The following is a 22,771-nucleotide window of genomic DNA, read 5'->3' as shown; positions in this document are numbered from 1 at the left end:
GGCGGCTCCGCAGCTCCCGGGAGACCCGCCCCCGGGCCCCGGGGGCCCCACCTCCAGCGCCGCGCCGGAAACGTGCCCCGCCCCTCCTGCCGCCGCCAGGTGCTCCGCCCCCGGGCGGGGCCGGGGGCGCCGGAAAGAGCCAGGTGTCGGCCCTGCACGTCTCTGGTCTGTTCCCTTGACCGTCCTGGCAACGTATTTATGATCTGAGGTCATTGTTGCTTTCCCGTTGTTGCTTATGTCCCTGGGCAGAAGAATAGAACGGTTTTAATGGTAAATAGGCATCAGAGACAGACCAAGTGGACCCTAGCCTCCTGAGAAACGGCACTCTCCATTCTGGACTAGTAATAAGCCACTCTCCTATCTAAACCAGTGGTACAAATTTTTACAAGGTTTTTAGTTCCTAAAACTGGGTGTCGATATATACGCTTTACAAAGAACACTGGTCAATAGACTACGTACTTAAGTTTTCTCTAAGTCCCCACTTTCTTCTTGAAGTTACTGTGTTATGTAAAAGCTGAAACTGCTGTGTATGGCTTTCTCGTTAGAATCAGAACTTACTACTAACTAGAACAGCACCTGGAATGTGAGTAGTAAGCACTGGATATATATTCGCTATTATAGTCTATTTGAGTAGAGTGGAATTATTGAATAGAATTAGGAATTTAAAATGAGATTTTTAAAAAAGCCCAAAGAGTTTGATAAAAATATTTATGGTCATATATATTCATAGTGTTTTGTTGATTTGAGTGTGTGTTTTTAAATAGTAACAGCTTTGAGAGAGAGCATATTTTCAAACTATTTTCGTTTAAAACTTTGATTGAAAGTAACATGATGTGTGCCGTTGGTGTCCACATTATAACTCGGTTTTAAATTACCCAATGAAGAAATTCAAGATGCTGTACTCTGCTTCACTCCAGTGAAGCACAAAGTCTGAAAAACGGTTGTTGATGATACAACTATTAATAGCACTGTAGAGATTTATATTCTAAGGTGTTCTACATAGTAAAAGCTTCCATCAGCCTTTCCTACTGTCACCTCTTTCCTCAATTTGTCACAGTTCGGTTGAATGGGACACAATATATTCATATAATAAGACAAATGTATTCTTTCAAAATAAGTCTAAAGGAAGCTAACATACATGAAGACTACTACGATTTTTAACTACTACACATATTAACAATACCAGAGTAAATGTCACATTCTAAATCAGAAAATACTGTCATTCTCAGGCAACACCCTCACTGAAGCTCAGCCCTAAAGACAATGACTGCAGTATTAAATTCCTGGACCCCCTCGTCTATGCTTAATAAACCTTACCAGGATACACTTCTGCAAAAATCCCCTCTGTGTCTATGACATTCAGGATTATTGTGCTCAGTTAGTTGGCTAAAAAATGGCCTTGTTTCAGCAAACACAATAGGTGACATTTATAGAGCACTTACTCTGTGGTAGGAGCTTAACATGTGCTAAGTGCTCTACAAGTATTAACTCATTTAATTCTCATAATAACCTATGAGGTTGTTAATGGGATTGTTTATCTTCACTTTACAGATGTACTGTCTGAGATTACACAGCTAGTAAGTAGTGGATTCAGCCACCATGCTCTACTGCTTCTGTGAGTAGACATCCAAATTCTTAAAGGCATTTACACCTTTTCTATTTACATCAGAACCCATAATAATCACTCCTTTTGAATAAATTTACTGCAGCAACCCTGCCTGTTGACATCAGAAGTACTCATGTTTGCTTGCTTTTGTCAGGCAGCTATAAACAACAACAGAAAAGGGCTACATATAAATTCTACATAGAAGCTGCTGTTTATATTGCTTGTTATGAATTAGCAAAGCTGTCACTTGAGGTAAAGAAGAGACAGATTCATTTCAAGCTCTGTTCTGTGTGTATGCATGCATGTATGTGTTGCGTTTCCATTGTTGGCAGCCTATATTTCTTATTGTATCCTTTAAAAAAATTAATTGGTTAATTAATTAATTTTTATTTATTGGCTACATTGGGTCTTCACTGCTGCGCAGGGGCTTTCTGTAGTTGCACAGAGCCAGGGCTACTCTTCATTTCAGTGCGCAGGCTTCTTATTGCAATGGCTTCTCTTGTTGCGGAGCATGGGCTCTAGGTGCGTGGGCTTCAGTAGTTGCAGCGTGTGGGCTCAGTTTTTATGGCTCATGGGCTCTAGAGCACAGGCTCAGTGGCTGTGGTGCACGGGATTAGTTGCTCCGCAGCATGTGGGACCTTCCTGGACCAGGGCTTGAACCCGTGTCCCCTGCATTGGCAGGCGGAGTCTTAACCACTGCACCACCAGGGAAGTCCTTACTTATTCTATCCTTAATTTATTTAATAAATTGTGATAATTTGTTCAATATGTATCTTCCCCTGCAGTCTTTAAACTCTTTTGCTTTCCTGCTGTGTTCCTCAGCACCTAACATGGTGTAGTGGTAATACAGCCCTTCCTCGTCAATAAATATTTGTTGGTTAATTATTCTTCTTGAATCTAATAAGCTACTTGTGTAATAGTAACAGTTAACCACTCAACTGTGCTGACTACCTGCAGATACTGTGTGTATCAGTGTGATGCTTCTCCCTAGCCTTCTCAGTCCTTTACCTGTAGGAGCTGAGAGGCAGGAAAAGGCTTCTGGAAGTTGATGGAGTTGGATATATGGCCTTCTTGAATCCGGTCAACTCAGTAATTGTTATTATCACGTTCATTTATATCCATGATGTTCATACAACTGTCTACCTCTATGTGCTGCTACTAAGGAGCCTATAATCCTTTTTACCAGACCTTTGCTTTGGAGGGGAGGTGGGTAGAAAGAGTTCTCATTGAAGGATTGGTTTTTAAAGTACAAAGATACATCTTCTCTCACTGTTCAGAAAACGAGCCACCATGGCATCTGACTCGATAACTTTCAGAACAGGAAATTCATGACAAATGAGTGCTTTGGTGGGGAAGAGTAGATCAAATATTTCCTTTATCTCGGGAAAGCAATGTTGTCCCTGGCTGAAATACTAGCTGAAATTGTACAAAACTAGACTGGATATTATTCTGCACTTCAGATTCAGAACTCTTTTTGGCAAGACAACAGACTTGGATATGGTTGATATTCTTTTAATTAGAATAAAATAAGATAATAAAATAAAATCCTCACCATAAACTTGTAAAGCATGTCTTAAATGAGAAGGAAAAAAATACATCAAGAACCCAGAAAAAAGAAATGGAATGAAAAACTAGATAGCACATTAAGAAACCATTTCCGGGCTAAGGTGTTGGGAAAGCTGGCTGTCATTTGGCAGAAAGCAGTGAACCAAGAGAACAGGTCGGGCACTTCCCGGTGGTGCAGTGGTTAAGAATCCACCTGCCAATGCAGGGGTCATGGGTTCAATCCCTGGTCCAGGAAGATCCCAAATGCCTCAAAGCAACTAAGCCGGTGCGCCACAACTACTGAGCCTGTGCTTTAGAGCCTGTGAGCCACAGCTACTGAGCCCATGTGCCACAACTACTGAAGCCTGCACACCTAGAGCCCATGCTCCACAACAAGAGAAGCCACCGCAATGAGAAGCCCATGCACTGCAATGAAGAGTAGCCCCTGCTTGCCGCAACTGGAGAAATCCCCGCACACAGCAATGAAGACCCCAGTGCAGCCAAATAAATAAATATTTAAAAAAAAAAGAAAAGAGAACAGGTCGGCAGAAAGGTGAATTTTGTTTGGGGGGGTGGAGGGCCATAGAGGAATTGTGCACACGTTGTTAAGGAGGTAAATCTCTATCCAGACGGTGGGTAACTAACAAATATTATTAAGCAGGAGAGAAGGAAAACCAGATTTTTGTTCTGGAAAAATAGTTGATGACAATGTGGACGATACATGGAAACAGAGAGACTTTGGGCTGAGACATGCTGAAAGCTTCCTGCAAAGTCCCTGGAATCCAGAAACATTTCACAGACAGAAGTGGCCAGGCTTGATGCCTGATTGCGTGTGTTTGGAGGAAGGGGACGTGATGGAGAAAAGGAGGCAAGATGACTGAGATTTCTAGGGTTAACAACTTGGGTGGACGGTAAAGTCATTCAACAACATAGGGGCAGTGGGAGCGTGGGGGGCCAGTGGGTGGATGTGCATTAGTGGAGGTGGATGCCGCCATCCAAGAGACTAGCGGTGGTGCTAAGGCAAGTGGAAGAGCTAAGGAAAGTGCATGTCCACATATCTATGACGTATAATGGTTATACCCAGAGGAGAGTTAAACCATCCAGGGAGTGAGTGAGTAGACAGGAAAAAATGTAAGCTGAGGAAGACACTCTGCAAAACAAAAACAAAGGGAATGAGCAGAAATGTCTGGCAGGACCTTGCTTCTGTTGGGTAAGGTTCTATTACAACTTGTTTTCAAGTCCTGTATAGATTTCTTCAAATGGCCCATGAGGTAAAGGCAGCTATTTTAAAGCCTGGAATGTCCTGATACTAAGTTACTTGAGGCTCCCTTTGACTTCTCCCTCTCTTGGCAGTGAGGTTAGCTGCTCTGCTGACCATGACCATTCCTGAAAATGAGGACAGTGAGGTTCTCTCAGAGGAAAGGCTTCTCCTCTGCCTGATTCCCTAGGGCTGGTAGACTACAACACTGTGAAGACACAGCCCGGCTTGTGCTGGATGAGAACATTTCTCTCCTAAGGTTATGGTTTGGGGAAATGGAGAGAACTTTTATGGCTCCCCTACCCTTGTTGATACAACATTTGGAACTTGGACCCAATGCAAGGCATGAGGGTCCTTCAAGAGATTCCTCTCTCACGCAGTGTGTACACCTTGACCATGTGCCTATCGCATTAATAATTACCTTTGCTAAGGATTCACCTCCCAAACTTCTTGGTCATTTTGGGGCTACTTATTTTAAGTTGCTAGTAACAATGGAATATGTGGATGGTCACTTGCTTAAAATACTCGAGATACTTTACAAAAGATGTGGTAATGAAGAACCATTAGTTAATTTTAGGTGTGGTCTAAAAATTCATAAATAGAATCTGCCTTCCAATGCAGGGGACGCAGGTTCAGTCCCTGGTGGGGGAACTAAGATCCCACACGCCATCGGGCAACTAAGCCCGTGCACTGCAACTACTGAGCCCACGTACCACAATTAGAAGCCCACATGCTGCAACTGAGATCTGACACAGCCAAATAAAGAAATAAATTTTAAAAAATTAAAAAATTAAAATTAATAAATAAACATCTAGCAATTAGAGATATGATGGAACATGCAACAGGAAGCAATCTAGAAATATCCAATAAAACTAATTAGGAAAAATGCAACTACAATGTTCCTAAAGGTCTTCTGCATAAAGTGCTTCCTCTTCTGTTTTGCTACAAAGTGTGAGGCCAAAATAAGGAAAGGAGAGACACTGGTAGAAACTTATGGCTGACTGAAAAAGATACAAAAGCCAAGTTAAGCCTTTTTACTAGTTAACATTTAAAATATTTACTGTTTGTTACTATAACACAAAATAAGCTTCTGACACTTGGTTAAATTGAAATCAGAGAAAAGCTAAAAGGTTCAGTGGCTGGAGAGAAGTGGTCAAAGGGTATAAAGAATTTCAGTTATGTAAGATGATAAAGTCCAAGACATCTACTGGGCAGCATAGTGCCTGTGTTGACAATATTAAGAATTGTCTAAGAGAGTAGATCTTACGTTAAGTGTCCTTTTCACAAAAAAAGAATAACAGTAAAGAAGTCAGGGGATTTCCCTGGTGGCGCAGTGGTTAAGAATCCGCCTGCCAATGCAGGGGACATGGGTTCGAGCCCTGGTCCAGGAAGATCCCACATGCTTTGGAGCAACTAAGCCCATGCACTACAACTACTCAGCCCACGTGCCGCAACCACTGAAGCTCACGTGCCTAGAGCCCATGCTCCACAACAAGAGAAGCCACCACAATGAGAAGCCCACACTCCGCAAACAAGAGAAGCCCCTGCTCGCCGCAACTAGAGAAAGCCCGTGTGCAGCAGTGAAGACCCAATGCAGCCAATAAACAAACAAACAAACAAACAAACAAACAAATAGATAAATAAATAAATAAATTTAAAAAACCCAGAAGGCAGGATGAAACTTTTGGAGGTGATGGATATGTTTATGGCATAGATGGTGGTGATGGTTTCACTGGTATATACTTATATCCAAAATCATCAAGTCATATACATTAAATATATGTAGCTCTTTATACGTCATTCATACCTCAGTAAAGTGGTTTATTGAAAAAGAAGTGCCTGTGAAAACCTCACAGTCTTTCCAGATGTTGTAGATATTTTCCCCATAGCATGGTGATTTCCAAGTTAAAAGGTTTTAGGGGACTCTGCTCAACTCTATGCATAGTCCCTAGCTTAGCTTAAGAAATGGCTGAGAACATATAAGTATTAGTGGGTATGGTAACAAATTACAGTTGAGTTCTCATGTTTTAAAACATGCCTCTAAATTGTGTAGCCTGTGTTTATGTAACAACAAGAGATGGGGAGCTCATCCCGGTCCTTGACACTTTACCCATGTCTCCCTGGGTCATTCAGGTACTCACCTGTAAAACGAGATTGGACTCAGTTATAGGTAAGACCCATTCTAGTGTAAAGATACTTCCCTAGGATCCCATTCTTTAATTATCCTGTTTATCTGCTTCAATAAAATATTTTTTTTGAAGCACGATTTACTAGTAAGACATTCTTTTCACTGTGATTTAGTTGATCATAGGTGGGGAGAAAAAAGGACCTAGCACAACCTAGATTGATTCTTTCCTCCCATCCTCACTCTCTCTTTTGCTTCTTTTTAAATGTCATTTTCCTTATTTCTAATTTTTAAATTTAATACATCATGGGAATTCCCTGGCTGTCCAGTGGTTAGAACTCCGCACTTTCAGTGCCAAGGGCTGGGGTTTTATCCCTGATCAGGGAACTAAGATCCCACAAGCTGTGTGGCGCAGCCAAAAAAAAAAAAGAAAGAAAGAAAGAAAAGAAAAAAAAAACGGTAATGCATCATAAACGTTTCCTCATCTGTAAAATGGAAGTAATGGTCTCTATATAGCAATCTCTCAGAATAGGTTGTTATCTGAATGAAATGAAATCACTTGGAACAGTGCCTGGCATGTAATCATGTAAACGCTCAACAACGTTAGTTATTAAAGGTGTCACACCCTTGCCTTGCATCTCTCCATTTACAAAAGTCCAGGCATCTGAAGTGCTTTGAAAGAAAATACTAGAATTTCTACAATAATAGAAAAACCAACAATGAAAGAAATTGCAAGTCCCCAGTCTCTTCTGCAATTCTTTTTTTTTTTTAAAGCTCTTTATTGGAATATAATTGCTTTACACTGTTGTGCCAGTTTCTGCTGTACAACAAAGTGAATCATCTGTATTTATACATATATCCCCATATCCCCTCCCTCCTACCCTCCCTATCCCAGCCCTCTAAGTCATCACCCATCATCGAGTTGATCTTCCTGTTTTATGCAGCTCTATCTAGCTGTTTTACATTTGGTAGTGTATACATGTCAATGCTATTCTCTCGCTTCGTCCCAGCTTCCCCTTTGTTCTCCACCTGTATCCTCAAGTCCGTTCTCTACATCTGCATCTTTATTCTTGCCCTGTCACTGGGTTCATAAGTACCATTTTTTTTAGATTCCATATATATGTGTTGTTTTTCTCTTTCTGGCATACTTTGCTCTGTATAACAGACTCTAGGTCCATCCACCTCACTACAAATAACTCCATTTCATTCCTTTTTATGGCTGCATAATATTCCATTGTATATATGTGCCACATCTTCTTTATCCATTCTTCTGTTGGTGGGCATTTAGCTTGCTTCCATGTCCTGGCTATTGTAAATAGTTCTGCAGTTCTTGAAATACTGTTAGCATCTGTAATGTGGTGACCAGCTGAATGAATTAGATGCATCACCACCATCAAATCACTTATGTTGTAATGTTCTAACTGGAAATATCTCCTCTATTCAGAAGTGGTATTTTGATGCTTCCCAAGGTAAATCTGGTACTGCCATCTCCACACTGTGCACCACATCAAACCTTGCCAATCTGCAGGCTCAGAATCTTATAAAACGTACAATCCTTTTAAGTCTGTATTGTGCCTTTATCTACTATATTAGTCTGCCGAGGCTGCTGTAACAAAATACCAGAGCCTAGGTAGCTTGAACAACAGAAATTTATTTACTCACCATTCTGGAGGCTAGAAGTTCAAGATCCAGTTGCTGTCAGGATTGGTATTTGGTGAGACCTCTCTTCCTGGCTTGCAGACAGCCATTTTCTCACTTTGTCCTCAAATGACCTTCCCTCTATGCTGGGGAGGAAGAGGGGGAGTGGAGCAGAGAGAGAGAGAGGGTATCTGGTGTCTTTTCCTCTTCTTATAGGGACACCAATCCTATTAGATAAGGAGTCCATCCTTGTGACCTCATTTAATCTTAATTACTGCCCTAAAGGCCCTGTCTCCAACGACAGTCACACTGAGGGTCAGGGCTTCAACCTATGAATTTGGGGGAATACAGTTCAGTCCACAACACCTACCAAACACCAGCAGTCCAAGATAACTACATATCAGTAAAGCAAATGACTTCAGTATATATCTCATTATAGGCTCTAATAATAAGTATTTCTAAAAAGAAACATGTATGGTAAACACATAAAGAATTAGATAAATTTTTCATAAAGTCTTCCCAAGTATTTTCCTTGAGAAATTGAAAATTCTTAAGAAAATTCTCAACTTATAACATTAGAATTGAAATCGTTCATTTCCTTCTAAAAGATCATCCCTTGAAATTTCAAATTTTTTCATAGTGAAAATATGAGTCAAGTTAAAGGGTTCCTCAAAAGCTGCATTTCACAGTCCTGTTTGCGCAAATGTATTTTATTTCAACTAACGAAAATTTAATTATTGTTATTATGATAAGCTATCGACTTTAGAAAAACCAGCTTCCTTTGTTACAAATTAATGTGGCTTAGGAGAGAAGTTCATTCAAGCTGAATTATGAGAGAAGAGATATTTCATTCAATATTTTAATTTTTTCAGGCAACTGTGATAGCTGGCCAATTTAAAAAAATCTAGAATGTCACGTCTATTATCATTTCAGAAAAGCAAATATTTTACTCATTGCCTAATTCATGTCAAATGGCAGCAATTGATGCTCTCGTTTTTTTCCTTGTCTAAAATTAGTTTATAATTTTACCCAAGTGTTGTTGTTGCCAAGAGGTCAGTTTCTTTCTCCAGGAACACTTGACCATGTAGAGATCTGCAAGCATGAGGACACGTAATATGGATCTATCATGTTGCTTTGAAAGCTTCAAAGCCCAGATTTGACCATAACATTCAATACTGGAGTTTCGCGCAGAACAAAGTTAATTGTGGAACAGCGGATCCTACTGAAGGAACGTGAACCAAAGTTATATTTGAAGTGGGAATAAAAGGCCTAAAATCAGTTATTACACTGAAATGTCCAGGGTTTATACTTATCATTAAAAGAGACAGATCCTATACCACATAATTTTAGAATACTAGAGAAACTAACGATGTAATGTGTATGAAAGAGAGAGGAAAAGAGGGGAAATAAGGAAACATTTTGCAGCCGTGAAATGTTTACACTGCTGTAGTCTTGTCTAAATAGTTTTATTTTAAAAATTAAGTCTGCAATAAATACAATTAAATACACACAAATATGCTTTTTTTTTTTAGCCTAGGGAATACACAATGAAGGTGAAGTTGAAGAAAACAAAGTAGGCTAGATTAAGAAGGTGAAAGGCCAAAATTGCCAATCCATGACCAGCTATTTATCTATTTTCAAATAATGGCCAAATGAGCTTTAGGCGAGATCATATTAAACCCGAGTTTCTATATTGCACAATAGCGAAATCCATCACAGCTGCTAATCCAAGATAATTTGCTCTTGAAATACTAACTCTGTGAAATAAACAAACTCCTCAGACCTTAACCAAGAATCGTTTCAAATGCCCAGATTCTGTAAAGCGCTTCTTATGTCCCTTTTTGACATTTGAGTACTAATGTTTCCATTACCTTTATTGTCTGTTTTTACATCAATATAGAATCTCAGCAAGTGTTTGTTAACTTTGGTTGACGCGGTATCTGAAAAGCAATTATTAGTAAAGCTTCAGGAGAATTGAGACCTGTGTGTGCAAGGAAATGACACCACTCTACAGAGAATCAGTTTAACCAACCTATGATTCTGATAAGACAGCAGGTCTGTGGAAGTTGAGAAACCTTAAAAGCTGACGGAACGATCCGGAGGAAACATCTTATGAAAAATATCATGGTAAAAGTTCTGTAGCAATGGATTCTACGTTTAGCCTCTGCCACTCATACCAGAAAAATTACCCACCATGCTTTTGCTACACTGCCATTTTCTTTAACTTATAATGAAGTGTACGATTGCTCAAAAGAAAATTATGTTCTGAGAAAATTTATAAAATTAACAAGTATAAAACATGGAACTTTTCTGAGTATGGTATGCATGATATATCTGGTTAGAGTTATTTGAAAGATTAAAGCATCATGTGGATATATGTATTTGAAAACTACTTTGTATATTAATAAATTAGAAATAAACTGTACCGAATTAGCAGATTTAGGTGCACATGATACATTTGGTAAGAATGTATCTTGGTCAGCAAGATACTTGGCAATGGGTCCAACAAAGAGGATGAGACCTCACAGTTTGAAGTTCCTGCCAACACAAAAAAGAGGGAGAAACAGAAGTGAAATTTGGGAGGAACTCATGCAGAAGCCAGTGACAAAGATCACAGAGAAGTGTTGGGTTTGTGAATAAAAGGATGTTTCCGAGTCTCATTCAACTCAAGAAATTTTGGGCATAGTGACTGTTGTTTTTCCTGGTACTGTGGTTGGAACAGCATAAATAAACGAAGTGTTCCTGCTTGATAAATGTTTTCCCACCTGTCCTACCCGAAGGCAAATATACTGTGAAGCTAGTAGAGCTTAAGCTTCAGGGTCCCTCACTTACACAGACTCCTTCCAAGCCCATTAAGGGCCTAGAAATGATCTCACAGGGTCATATATTTGAGTAAAATTTGCCAACGATGTTCCAGTCATGATCGGTTAAGACCACTATTTCTTTCCATCATGACGGTCCCTCTGATACACTTCCCCTTAGTCAGGTCACATTGGAATGGCCACAAGCATTTTGGGATCCAGTTAATGGGAAGTTGAACTGAGCATCCATTGGTTTGGGTTTGGTGGAATGTGATTCTCTGTGATGCAGTACTTCTGTGTAGGGGTAAATGCTGCTAGCCATCCAGGTATAGAAGTGGCTTCCAGGAATACTCCTACTGCCCTCTGTGCCAACTCATCTGGGATCCTGTCATGTAAAGGTGTAGGGCCAGAGGTTACATTGCAGTGTGACTTTATGCTACAGTGGATACCACCGTAAGTATGTGGGTTAGTGGAGAAGAAACAGAGATTAAAATGAAGGGAGGTAAAAGTCAGTCTATTGGAAATTCTTCCAGTCACTAGATATGTAAAATTGTTAAGGAGAGAGAAGTCTATTTTTATCCTCCTGGTCAAAAAGGATGTTCTGTCCTGTCGGCAACGTACTCAATAATGCAATGTATGCCATTATCAGTGTATCGTAGTCTTTCCCCCTCTTTTGAAGGAAATTGTACATGATAGAATTTATCAGAATTACTGTTAGTATAAAAGAAGTCTGGTATTCATCTGCAGTGACTCCACAACTACCAGGGACCAAGGCTTCTATGTATCTGCTCTGTCATCCTCGGTATATGGCTTCCTTCCTCAAGGTTTCCTGATGAGTTCAGGATAACTGCTGGTGTTCCAGCTATCATGTCCACATTCTAGGCAGTAGGAAGTAGGAAGAAGAGAAGGATAAAAGATGTGCCCCACAGCCAAACCAAATTCCGTTAAGGGGTCATTCCAGTTGTTTCTCGTAGCATTTACGCTTTGGCCAGAACTTGGTCATGTGGCCATAACTAGATGCAAAGGAGGCTGAGATCTGTAGTCTTTTCAGATAGGTGATTTACTGCTAGAATACAGCTTGGAAAATGGGAAGCAGGTGCACAAGTAGAAACTTAAGAAAGCAGAAAAAGCTGAAATTTAAGCATCTGCAGTCAGAAAAGCCAAAAAGCAAGACAAGAACAGCTGCAGAATTGGAGGCACCTGTCGCTTTAAATGGGGCATGGATTAAAAACAAGATTAGTTGAAAGTCAAATAAAAAGCAGCTAGATCTCTAGATGCCAGTCCTAACATTGCACAGCCAGGCACCCAAACCTTTCACACCCCAACAGAAGAAGACAGGTATTCTCACTGGAAAAAGCGAAACAGAGCTCTAGCCTCAGGAGTATTTCAGGGAAGTAAGACAAAAGGTAAAATAGGGAGGTAAAGTTAAATTTTACATATTGAGTTGTGAGAACTTTAGTCCCCTGCCCTTATTCAACTCCTAGAATAATAGCAGCCAGGCTTACACTCTCTCCTGAAATATACACCAACAACAATACAAAACAAACAAAAAACTAGCCCAAGAGAAGAAAAACCTATAGATGCTAACATTTGAGTGTCTCCAAAGTAAGGCCTGAGTACAAGTCTACAGTAAACTATACAGTGAAGCCACCAGTTAAGACACTTGGGCCAAGCTTCCAAACCATTTTGGGTGTTTCTCTCTTAAATGAGAACAGAGAGCCAAAATCCACTAGACTTTTAAGAATATCTCTGCAAGATAGCCTTTACTGGCAATATAAAGGCCTGTGAGCATAAGTCCCAAAGATGCTTGCAACTGCCATTTATGCTACTTCTGAAGCTCTCAGCTCAAGGAAGCATATGTTGGCCTGAAAGGCTGCAGGTGATTAAAAAAAAAAAAAAAAAAGACAGTGTTCATGCTCAGTATTCTATGCTGTACTGTGCTCTGTCTTGTTTATTGTACACCCCAAGATTGGTGGCGTTCTCCTGGCTCTAGTGAGATGATGTCTGACATATATCAGGATTGGCTTAAGTGCAGAACTACAGGCTCTCAGGCCCTAAAATTATCCAATCTAGCTGCTTGCTACTTCTCTACTGAAAATGAATTACTAGCCTTCTGCTACACACTGGCTGAGATGGCACCCCAATTAAGGGACACCTGAGACCAAAAGTTCCAGTAAGTTCCTGGGTGATGTCAGAGATACAATGGATTAAGGAAGGAGCAGCTGTCAATCTCATTGATTTAATGTGACCTAGACACTCAGCACGTGTGAAAAGGGGCAGCATGAGAGGGGTTAAGAGAATTCATGGACCAGAGGCATCCACTATCTGGGGATGATGTTGTCCCCATTACACGCTGTCTTTCTGACAATGGGGACTGCAGTACGGAAGAATGTGACTAAGCTTCGTTTATTGATGGCCATGTGCACAACCCTTGCAGTAAAAGGCAAGGGAAAGTGAGCCCGAAGGACCTAGTTATGTATTGTGTGGCTGGCTGTACATTCCAATATCTTAGGTGCCTGTAACTTATTTGGAAGATAATCCCAGAAAAAAGAGAGAGATACAGGCAAGGCGAAAAAGCCAATAAATATGTGTTATTGAATGGGTATCACCCTATACAGCTTGGGCTCAATCCTGCTCAATCCTTGGGACTCTCTAAAGAATTATAGAATCCTCTTGGAATTGTACACTATTGATAAACTGTACACATAGTTAAATAAAACATAATATTTATATTATGTATAGAGAAAAATTAAGTAAAAATTTAATTATAGAATTTACATAAGAATAGTTTTACAAAACACTCTTCTGAGAACTAAATGTCTAGTGATTGTTACTTTGAGCACAGGTATGGTCCTTTAAGTAGCATCAGCTTTTAAAATGCTAACGAATGAAATTAAAATTCATTTTGAAGAGACATGATTTTAAAAGTCTCTAGTTTCTTGATGTTGGTTCCAATAGTTGGTTCATTTGAAGTTTGGATTCACTTCAAAGGAACTCACTTCTGTTTTTAGGATTTGAGGGTAGAGGAGAAACTCCAGCCCAAGAAGGGAGCTCCGTAAGTGCTTCCCCAGGGGAGGATGAGAAGGAAAAGGAAGTCTCCGCAGGAACTGTTTCCTTGCATCTGGGGCAGTGATACTTACTGGAGGTGAGGAGGGTGAGTGTGGCCTGGCAGCACGGGAGGCCTCTGCTTTCAGACCAAGGCCCACCATTTGGAGGGACGAGGAAGTTATTATTTGGAAAAGTTTATTGAGATGTTTATTGTGACTCCTAGTTCAGTGACCGGATCATTCTTGTAACTTCAGCCATCGTCTCCTTTTTTCTTGAGTGTCTGGATTTCTCTTCATCTACTTCTTTTATTAGGAAGTATTATTTTATTATTTCCTCCTTCAGGATAGAGTTGGTACTCATCAGCTTTCCATAGACGTCCTCCAGGCTCTGAATTTTTGATGACTCTCTCTCTAGGCTATCCTAGATGTATCCTCCAAAGTGTCCTCCAAAGATGACTCAGTTGCTACATTTCCCCTTTGAACAGTGCGATCCTTGCAAAGGAGCTGACACTTCTCTTAAATTAGTGCTGCCAATGTTGGTGAAATTTTCAGCCAGCATTTGTAAAAGCAGCATTTCCCGTTTCACATAAAGTCAGTTTCTAGACAACTAGACAAGTCTGAATAAATATGAGACACACGAAAATGCTGATGACAGGTGCACACACCTTGGACTCCGGCTGGAGGCTGCAGAGGGCAGGGCCTGGATCCCCATCATCCAGCTGTGGCCCCATCACCACTGCTTCTGCCTTTCCAAGGATGCCTGAAGCCAAGCTCCACAGTGGCTTAAATTCCTTCCATGGCACGGAAGCCCACCACAGAGTTCTGCAGAGTAACCATACCTCTACCAGCTCACAGAAACTTCTGAGATCCCTCCAGTTACGCCTGCAACATCCCACACAGGCAACCTAAGCAGGCCACCAGTGAAGCTGGTCCAGAGAATGGATAGATCAACTTTAAAAAGTTTCTTAAAATTACTGTCTGCTGGCCCTCTTCTCAATTAAAAAAAAAAAATTACAAAATATTTTTTTCCAGCTGTGCTACGCAGCATGCGGGATCTTAATTCCCCAAGAGATGGAATCCATGTCCCCTCCAGTGGAAGCTCAGAGTCTTAACCACTGGACTGCCAGGGAAGTCCTGAAACATTTTTATTAAGGTAAAATATACATTCTGTGAAACACCCATATATTGAATGTATATAATTTGATAACTTTTGACAAATATATACATCTGTATATCCAATATGCCAATTGAGATATAGAACAGTTTCATCACTTTCAGAAAGTTCCCTCATTCCAGCTTCCAGGAATCCTTACTCCCTGAAGGCAATCATCTCTTTGATTTTTATTGACATATATTAATTTGGACTCTTTTGGAACGTCACATAAATGGCATCATGCAGAATGTATCCTTTTGTCTCTGGCTTCTTTTGCTCCATGTGTTCGGGGTTCTACCATGTTGGTCCACCCCTTCTTTCATTCTGAGTCGAATGCCATTGCACGAGCACACAAGATTGGACATCAACCCACCCCTCTTGCTCCCCATTCACTCCACCTCCTCCCACCCCCTCCCCTTTTTCTTCTCACCCCTCCTCACATCAAGGAGGCAGACCCCTGGTCCTGCAGCAAGAGCCCCTCATTGAGTGTTGAGGGGTCCTTGACCACAAAAGAAGCCACCACATCCTCTAGCTTAGATCACATTAGCTTCTCTCCTTTAAAAAATTTTTTTTTGCAATTTATTTGTTAAAAAAACTGGGTAGTTTGTCCTACAGATTCCCACAGAGTGAAACTTGTTGACTGCTTTCCTGTGATGTCATTAATGTGTTCTTCAGTCCTGTATTTCCTGAAAACTGAGAGCTAGAGCTGTCACCAGCCACGGCTGTCTCCACTTACCTTGAGGTATGAATCTGTATGGAAAAGTTAAACTCAAAAGGTGATTCATTAAGCTTGTTATTTTAGTAAATTTATGACCTTGCACACTTACAAATATTTGACATGTTTTAATTCATTGCAGTTACTATTCTTATTGCTACTCAAATTGTCCCCTCTTTAGCTAGTGTTGTCTTCTGAGCACTTGAAATGTGGCTAGTGTGACTGAGTAACGAAATTTTAAATTTTACTTTAAAGGTAAATAGTCATAGGCGGGTAGTAGCTATGGTATTGGACAGTAGAGATACAGAATACTTCCATTATCAAAGCAAGTTTCATTAGACAGTGCTGAGCTAGAGGCTGGATCACTCAGGGTTTTTGCGAGAGTATGCTTATGTGAACGTCCTTCAGGAGGGCATATAACGTCTGGTTGTTTCTTTGTATTAACTGAGCAGGCTTTATGGTCTTTGCCTAGATCTACTATTTCTGTAGGGGTTGCCAAATTGTAATATTTTAATTCTATCATTCCTTCGCTGTTTTACTGACTGAAATACTTTTAGAAAGAAAGCTTCCCTTATCAACCATTTGGGTTTCCCTGAGGTATAAATTTGCACAGAAGAGTTAGGCTTAAAAGGTGATCAGTTCGACTTGTTTTTCAGTGTAAGTATGACCTTGCACACTTACAAATATTTGCTGTGTTTTAACTCATTGCAGTTACTATTCTTATTGATACTCAAATTGTCCCCTCTTTAGCTAGTGTTGTCTTGGAATCCTTTTAACAGGACCCTAGAAGCCTTTGATGGCTTCTCTCCTTCTGATAGGAAAAGATATTCCAGGTTTATCGTGTACATTTCCTGCCCCAGACCTGAAATTAGCCACTCTTTCAAAGTCATGGTTCCTTTGAGGAGAAGATGATATTTAGAGATTAGAGTCTGTGCTCTCAGGGTGCCTGTTGCTACTGGGCTGGTCATTGTTTCTAAGTCTTTTCAGTGGACAAAGCTAAGAAATATTATTTAAATTGAGATATAATTGACATATAACATTGTATTCGTTTTAGGTGTGTGACAATGATTTGATGTATATATATTTATTGTGAAATGATTACCACAAAAAGTATAGTTAACATGCATTACCACACATAGATACACATTTTTGTTTCTTATGATGAGAAATTTTAAGATCTACTCTTCTAGCAACTTGCAAATATGTAATACAATGTTGTGAACTGTAGTCACCATGCTTCATGTCACACCCCCAGGACTTATTTTATAACTGGAGATTTGTACCTCATTTTGTTCATCCTCTCCCTCTAGTAGCCACCAATCTGTTCTCTGAATCCATGAGCTCCATTTTTAAAATCCCTTATGTAAGTGAGATCATATACTAATTGTCTTTCTCTGTCTGAGTTAAGAAATATTTTTGAAGAGAAAACATATCACATGCCTTTTAACTGATCTGCTTGTACCAGTTTCTACTTCACTACTCCTTCCAACTCATCCTCTGCATTTCTGTCAGAATCATTCTTATAAAACACAGATCTGATTTTCTTAATCCCCTGCTTAAAAACTTGTGATGGAGTCGCATTGCCAAAAGGATTAAGCCAAAGCTCCTTGGCATGGTATACATACAGATCCTCTCAAAATCTGGCTCCGATAAAAAACAAAAAAACAAAAAAACAACAAAAAAAATCTGGCTCCGAGTCTGCACTCTAACCTTTTTACCATTCATTCTTCCTTCTTCCATAGTTCAGCACACCACACTGCTCCTGCCACACTGTGTCTTTTCTCACCTGGTTCACTTTCCCTGAAATGCCCTGATTTTTCTATTTCTCGGTAAATTTGTACTCATCCTTCAATAAATATCTCAAACATCAATTTTCTGTAAAATAAATTGCAGTCTCCTTTCCCCACAGAGGACTAATCTGTTTCCATCATGTCCTACATAGTACTCTGAAACATCGTTATGTAGCACTAGTGAAACTGTATAACAATGATTTGTTTACATGTAGCTCTCTCTAGCTAGAATGTCCCCCAAAATGTTGGACACTTACCATTGGTGGTACTGTGGATGGTTGCATGTGTTACACTGATATGACATTATATATTGAATTGCATAGTGTGAGAGTTATTCCCCTTTTAATACTTTAGGGACAAAGCTTTAGTTTTATACTAGTATGGCTTTAACCTCTCGCCATTATTGTGTGATTAATTTCCCTTTTTAAAGAGAGAGCAGGCCTCAGGCTTGGAACTTTGTAGATAAAAATAATTGGCTAGAATTTATATATTTCTATATGATATTCTCTAATGATTACTTTCTGTCTATGAAACTTTAAAAATTAATATTGACGAGGGACTTCTCTGGTGGTCCAGTGGCTAAGACTCTGCATTGCCAACGCAGGGGGCCCAGGTTCGATCCCTGGTTGGGGAACTAGATCCAACATGCTGCAACTAAAAGTCTGCACACCACAACTAAGAAGCCCGCATGCTTCTAAAAGATCCCAAGTGCCACAACAAAGACCTGGCACAGCCAAAATAAATAAATTAATTAAAAAAAAAGATAATGTCAACATAAAATCAATTGTATTTCTATAAAAAATAATATTGATGATAGATTTTTTTAAAAATAAAAGTGAGATAATTTAAAGAAAAATAGTAAGTATGTAATGGTAACAAAGTGCATCATTGTGACAAAACTCTCATAGGATATGTGAAAATGTCTTAACTCTGGGGAATGCTGGGCTAGGTCCTTCAGAACCAGGAGGCATAACTTCTATTTTCATCCCCAGTTCCTAGTACTATATTTGATATACAGTAGATCATCACTAAACATTTGTCAAAATAAATTAGGAAGAAACACGCACCTCCAACATTTTCAAGATTCAGTGTCATTTTGGGGGATATATAGTTAAAGTGACAGGCCCTCTCTAATCTGACTTTTCTGGAAAAGTTAAACAGTATCCATTGTTATCATAGAAATGACCTTTAAAATTATTTCCTATAGCCACCATGGAAAAAATCAAGTTCATAAGAGGATATGACCACAGATTCTCCACTGGAATCATGTCTTATAAACCAAAGTTCAGGGGCAATAGAGGAAGGTTTACAATACATTCTATTGAAATCATCACATCACTTTTCACCATCAAGGTCATGGTATATTTTGAGAGAGGGTGGACCAGAGTAGCTCTCACTAGAGGAGAGCTAGCACCATCTGTTGGGGAGTGAGTTCACAGCATAAGATGATATCAAGCTGACTTCATTACTACGGAATTTATTTCTCCAAAGTACTTTTCAACATACAAATTTCAAGACACTTATACATACCCAAGTACAATTTAATTTTCAATCAGGCCTATTTCTCCACCATGACTGTCAAAAACAAAACTAGTTGATTAATCTGATTAAAATAGACTCGTTTTTCATGATTTGACTCTAATTACAAATCTGATAACTAGACTATTCTGACCCATTTAAGAACTGGAAAAAAGGTTAGTAATATTATACAGCCATGTGCATTATAGGTTTGCTGTAGAATAACAAATACGTACTGCACAAAACAGGCTCATAGATACAGAGAACAAGTGGGTGGTTGCCAGAGGGAAGGGTGGTGGAGGGATAGGCAAAATAGATGGAGGAGGTTAAGAGGTACAAACCTCCAGTTATAAAATAAATAAGCCACGGGGATGTAATATACAGGATAAGGATATGGTCAATAATACTTTAATAACTTTGTATGGGGATGGATGATTACTAGACTTATTGTGGTGATCATTTCATTATGTATGTAAATGTCAAATCACTATGAAACTAACATATGAAACCAACAATATTGTACATCAACTATATTTCAATTAAAATATACATATAGTCAAAGTAAAAAACAAAAATATATTGTTTGTTCTTATAAACCAGCCTTGGTATCTGTTGATTATCTGTGGTCATTAGAAATAGAGGTAGCCTTAAATTTTAAACTTTACTAATAAACCAGAAACAGTAATTTTCTCCTTTCACACTCCTTTCCCCAGAATCTATAGATGAAAATTGAGGGGGCTGTGTTTCTCTTGTTTACCATTTGGAATAGATGCTCCAGAGTGACAAAAAGAGAAGAGACAGCCAGCTAAGTGTAAGTAGGTGGAAAATGAGGGGGAAATCCTAAGCACTTAGATTCTAAATGACAAGTGAGTTACCAGCAATTTCCCCAGAGACAGGGCTTAGGAGTAAAGTTGCAAACATTAGAAATTAGTTCATACGTGCCTCTATTTTAAGCATAACTTACAGATGACTGATTTTAAAGATTTGTCCACTAAGGCAAGTTTTAACAAGTTGAAAAAAGATTCTGAATTTATCTTGCTATATCCTTTATGGAACTGTGATTTTCATTGAAGAAGTTTAAAATCTGTTTACTTTTGAAAAGTGAGCTAAAGTCATGATATTATCTAAATGAGAATAACCTTATCTATTTTCCTAAAATATTTTCCAATCAGAGTCTCTCTCATAGGGAAAAACCAGAAGCATTAGATTGTAATATTTAATTACTTATTTATTTATTTTTAATGGAGCTATAACTGACATAATGTGTACATTTAAGGTGTACAACATATTGATCTGATACATTTATATATTGCAACATGATTACCATTTGCTAACACTTCTATCACATCACATTATTATTTCTTTTTTTGTGGTGAGGATAAAGTGTAATTTAAAAACTGTATTATTATGATTTAATTTTTTGTTTTTGGCCACACTGCACGGCTTACAGGATACATGATATTAGTTCCCTGACCAGGCATCGAACCCATGCCCTCAGCAGTGAAAGCGCAGATTCCTAACCACTGGACCACCAGGGAATTCCCATTAAAATTGTATTAAGTGGAAAGGAAGTAGTGGTTGCTGCAAAGAACAATACTTTCAACTCTGCTGTATAACAGGGGCTTTAGTTATTAAACAATTGTCAGGTTTTGCCAGTGGTATACTCCTTGGGAATTCTCTGGCAATTTAGAGAGAACATTAACTCTCTCAAGCCTGTAGGGTACCATTTAATGCCTTAAAGCAACGATTCATTAAAGTGATACTTTTACTAAATGCACCTAGCTAAATTCTAGGACTTAGGGTAAATGTGAATATGTTTGTGAACCTGGTGACAGGCAGCGTATTTAGTCTTGACCTAAGCCTTCTCCCGGCATCTTTAAGAGTACTCCCAAAATGCCAAGGGAAGGGTAAAGCACAGCTGCATCAGTTACTCATCTCAGCTGGTTTAAGGACATGCTCAAGATGCTGGCGCAACTTAGCCCTGTGTAGCGCTCTTCAATTGTCCATGCCTGACAATGGCCCTCCTCCAGCCTTTCAACTAGAAAGCAGTTTACTTATACTTCTTTACACTCCATTGCCTTGAATCAGATTTGGAAATAGGAAGCGCATACATGTTCATGCAATATAAAGAATTAAGGTTCCATAATTTATTATTTTTAAATTAAAATTGTATACATCTAAGGTGTACAACATGATAATTTGATATACACACACAGTGAAATGATTACAGGTCAAGCTAATTAATATATCCATCTCCTCATAAGTTACCACGTCCATAACTTATTTTAAATCAATTCCAGCTACCTTTAAAGTTCAAGTTTCTAATTGCACCTCCTTCCACAGTTTAAATCCCTTTCCTCAAATACTTCTATCAATAGGAACAGGAAAAAAACCACTACCTATCCACTAAGTCTTTTCAGATATGCCAGTAAAAGCTTTTTTCAAACTGTGAAGAGCTTTGTAGGGTTTTTCCAATTATAAAAAGCTTTTTAAGAATAATCTGACAGTACCAAAAGTAAGAAGAAGAAAGTGAAAATCAGTGTAATGCCTCCACCTGGAAACAACTCTATTTATAAATGAACATTCCAATACATATATTTTTAACTAAATAGGTTTGTGGTTTACATAGAGTCTAGTGAATTTTTACCCCACTTAATATGTCAGGGAAGAGGTTTATTAATAACTCCCATCTCCTATCAAGTCTTTTCTCTGCAAGGTCGGTGTAGTCGGTTGAATGGTGGCCCCAGAAAAGACATGCCCAAGTCCTGATCTTAATTAGAAAAAGGGTCTTTGCAGATACAATTAAGTTAAGGATCTGGAGATGAGATCATCCTGGATTACCTGGGTGGGCCCTAAATCCAATGATAAGTGTCTGGGACTTCCCTGGCAGTCCAGTGGTTAAGACTCCATGCTACCACTGCAGGGGGGTGAAGGTTTGACCCCTGGCCAGGGAACTAAGATCCCGCATGCCTCTGCCTCGGGATGTGGCAACAAAACAAAACAAAACAAAAAAACCCCAAAAAACAAACAAAAAGCCCACAAGTGTCCTCATAAGAGAAAGAGGAGAAAGCTGCACGAAGAAGGAAGCAGAGATTGGAGGCTCCAGGGACTGGAGGAAGCAAGGAAGGATCCTCCCCTAGTGCCCTGCCAACACCTTGATTTCAGACTTCAGGCCTCCTGAACTGGGAGAGAATACATTTCTGTCATTTTAAACCACTGAGTTTGTGGCAGTTTGTTTCGACAGCCCTAGCAAATCAATATAGTCAGCATTGCAGACTCTCCTACTGTACACCCAGCCTGCTCTCCAGCCTCATTTTCCTGTTCTCCAGCCTGATTGCTCCTGTTTGCCTGCTTTCATTTCCTGTATTGCCTCAAAGCCTTTGCACATGCTATTCCAGCGCGAGGGTTGCTCCTCTTCATTCTTCAACTATTTCTCCAAAACTTCATCAGGGAAAAGTTCAGTGACCCTCTAGCCCTGCTTACCAACCCCCGTAAAGTACCATTTCAGCAGCATACAGCTCTTTTCTCAGCTCTTAGCACAGTTTGTGTCTTTAATAGTGGGATCATTCTACCAA

General features: G+C 39.4%; 1 long non-coding RNA gene and 1 other non-coding gene across 2 annotated transcripts in view; both read left to right on the top strand.

The window, feature by feature from the left end:
• LOC130855224 (uncharacterized) overlaps positions 1 to 22,771 on the top strand; it is a 190,385-nt gene that overhangs the window by 81,838 nt on the left and 85,776 nt on the right. The window lies entirely within an intron of this gene.
• On the top strand, positions 18,240 to 18,312 carry TRNAG-GCC (transfer RNA glycine (anticodon GCC)). The gene has a single exon. It is a non-coding gene; the product is annotated as a tRNA-Gly (tRNA).

Source organism: Hippopotamus amphibius, chromosome 6 (assembly GCF_030028045.1).
Source record: "Hippopotamus amphibius kiboko isolate mHipAmp2 chromosome 6, mHipAmp2.hap2, whole genome shotgun sequence".
NCBI lineage: Eukaryota > Metazoa > Chordata > Mammalia > Artiodactyla > Hippopotamidae > Hippopotamus > Hippopotamus amphibius.
This window is presented reverse-complemented; position numbering and strand designations above follow the sequence as displayed.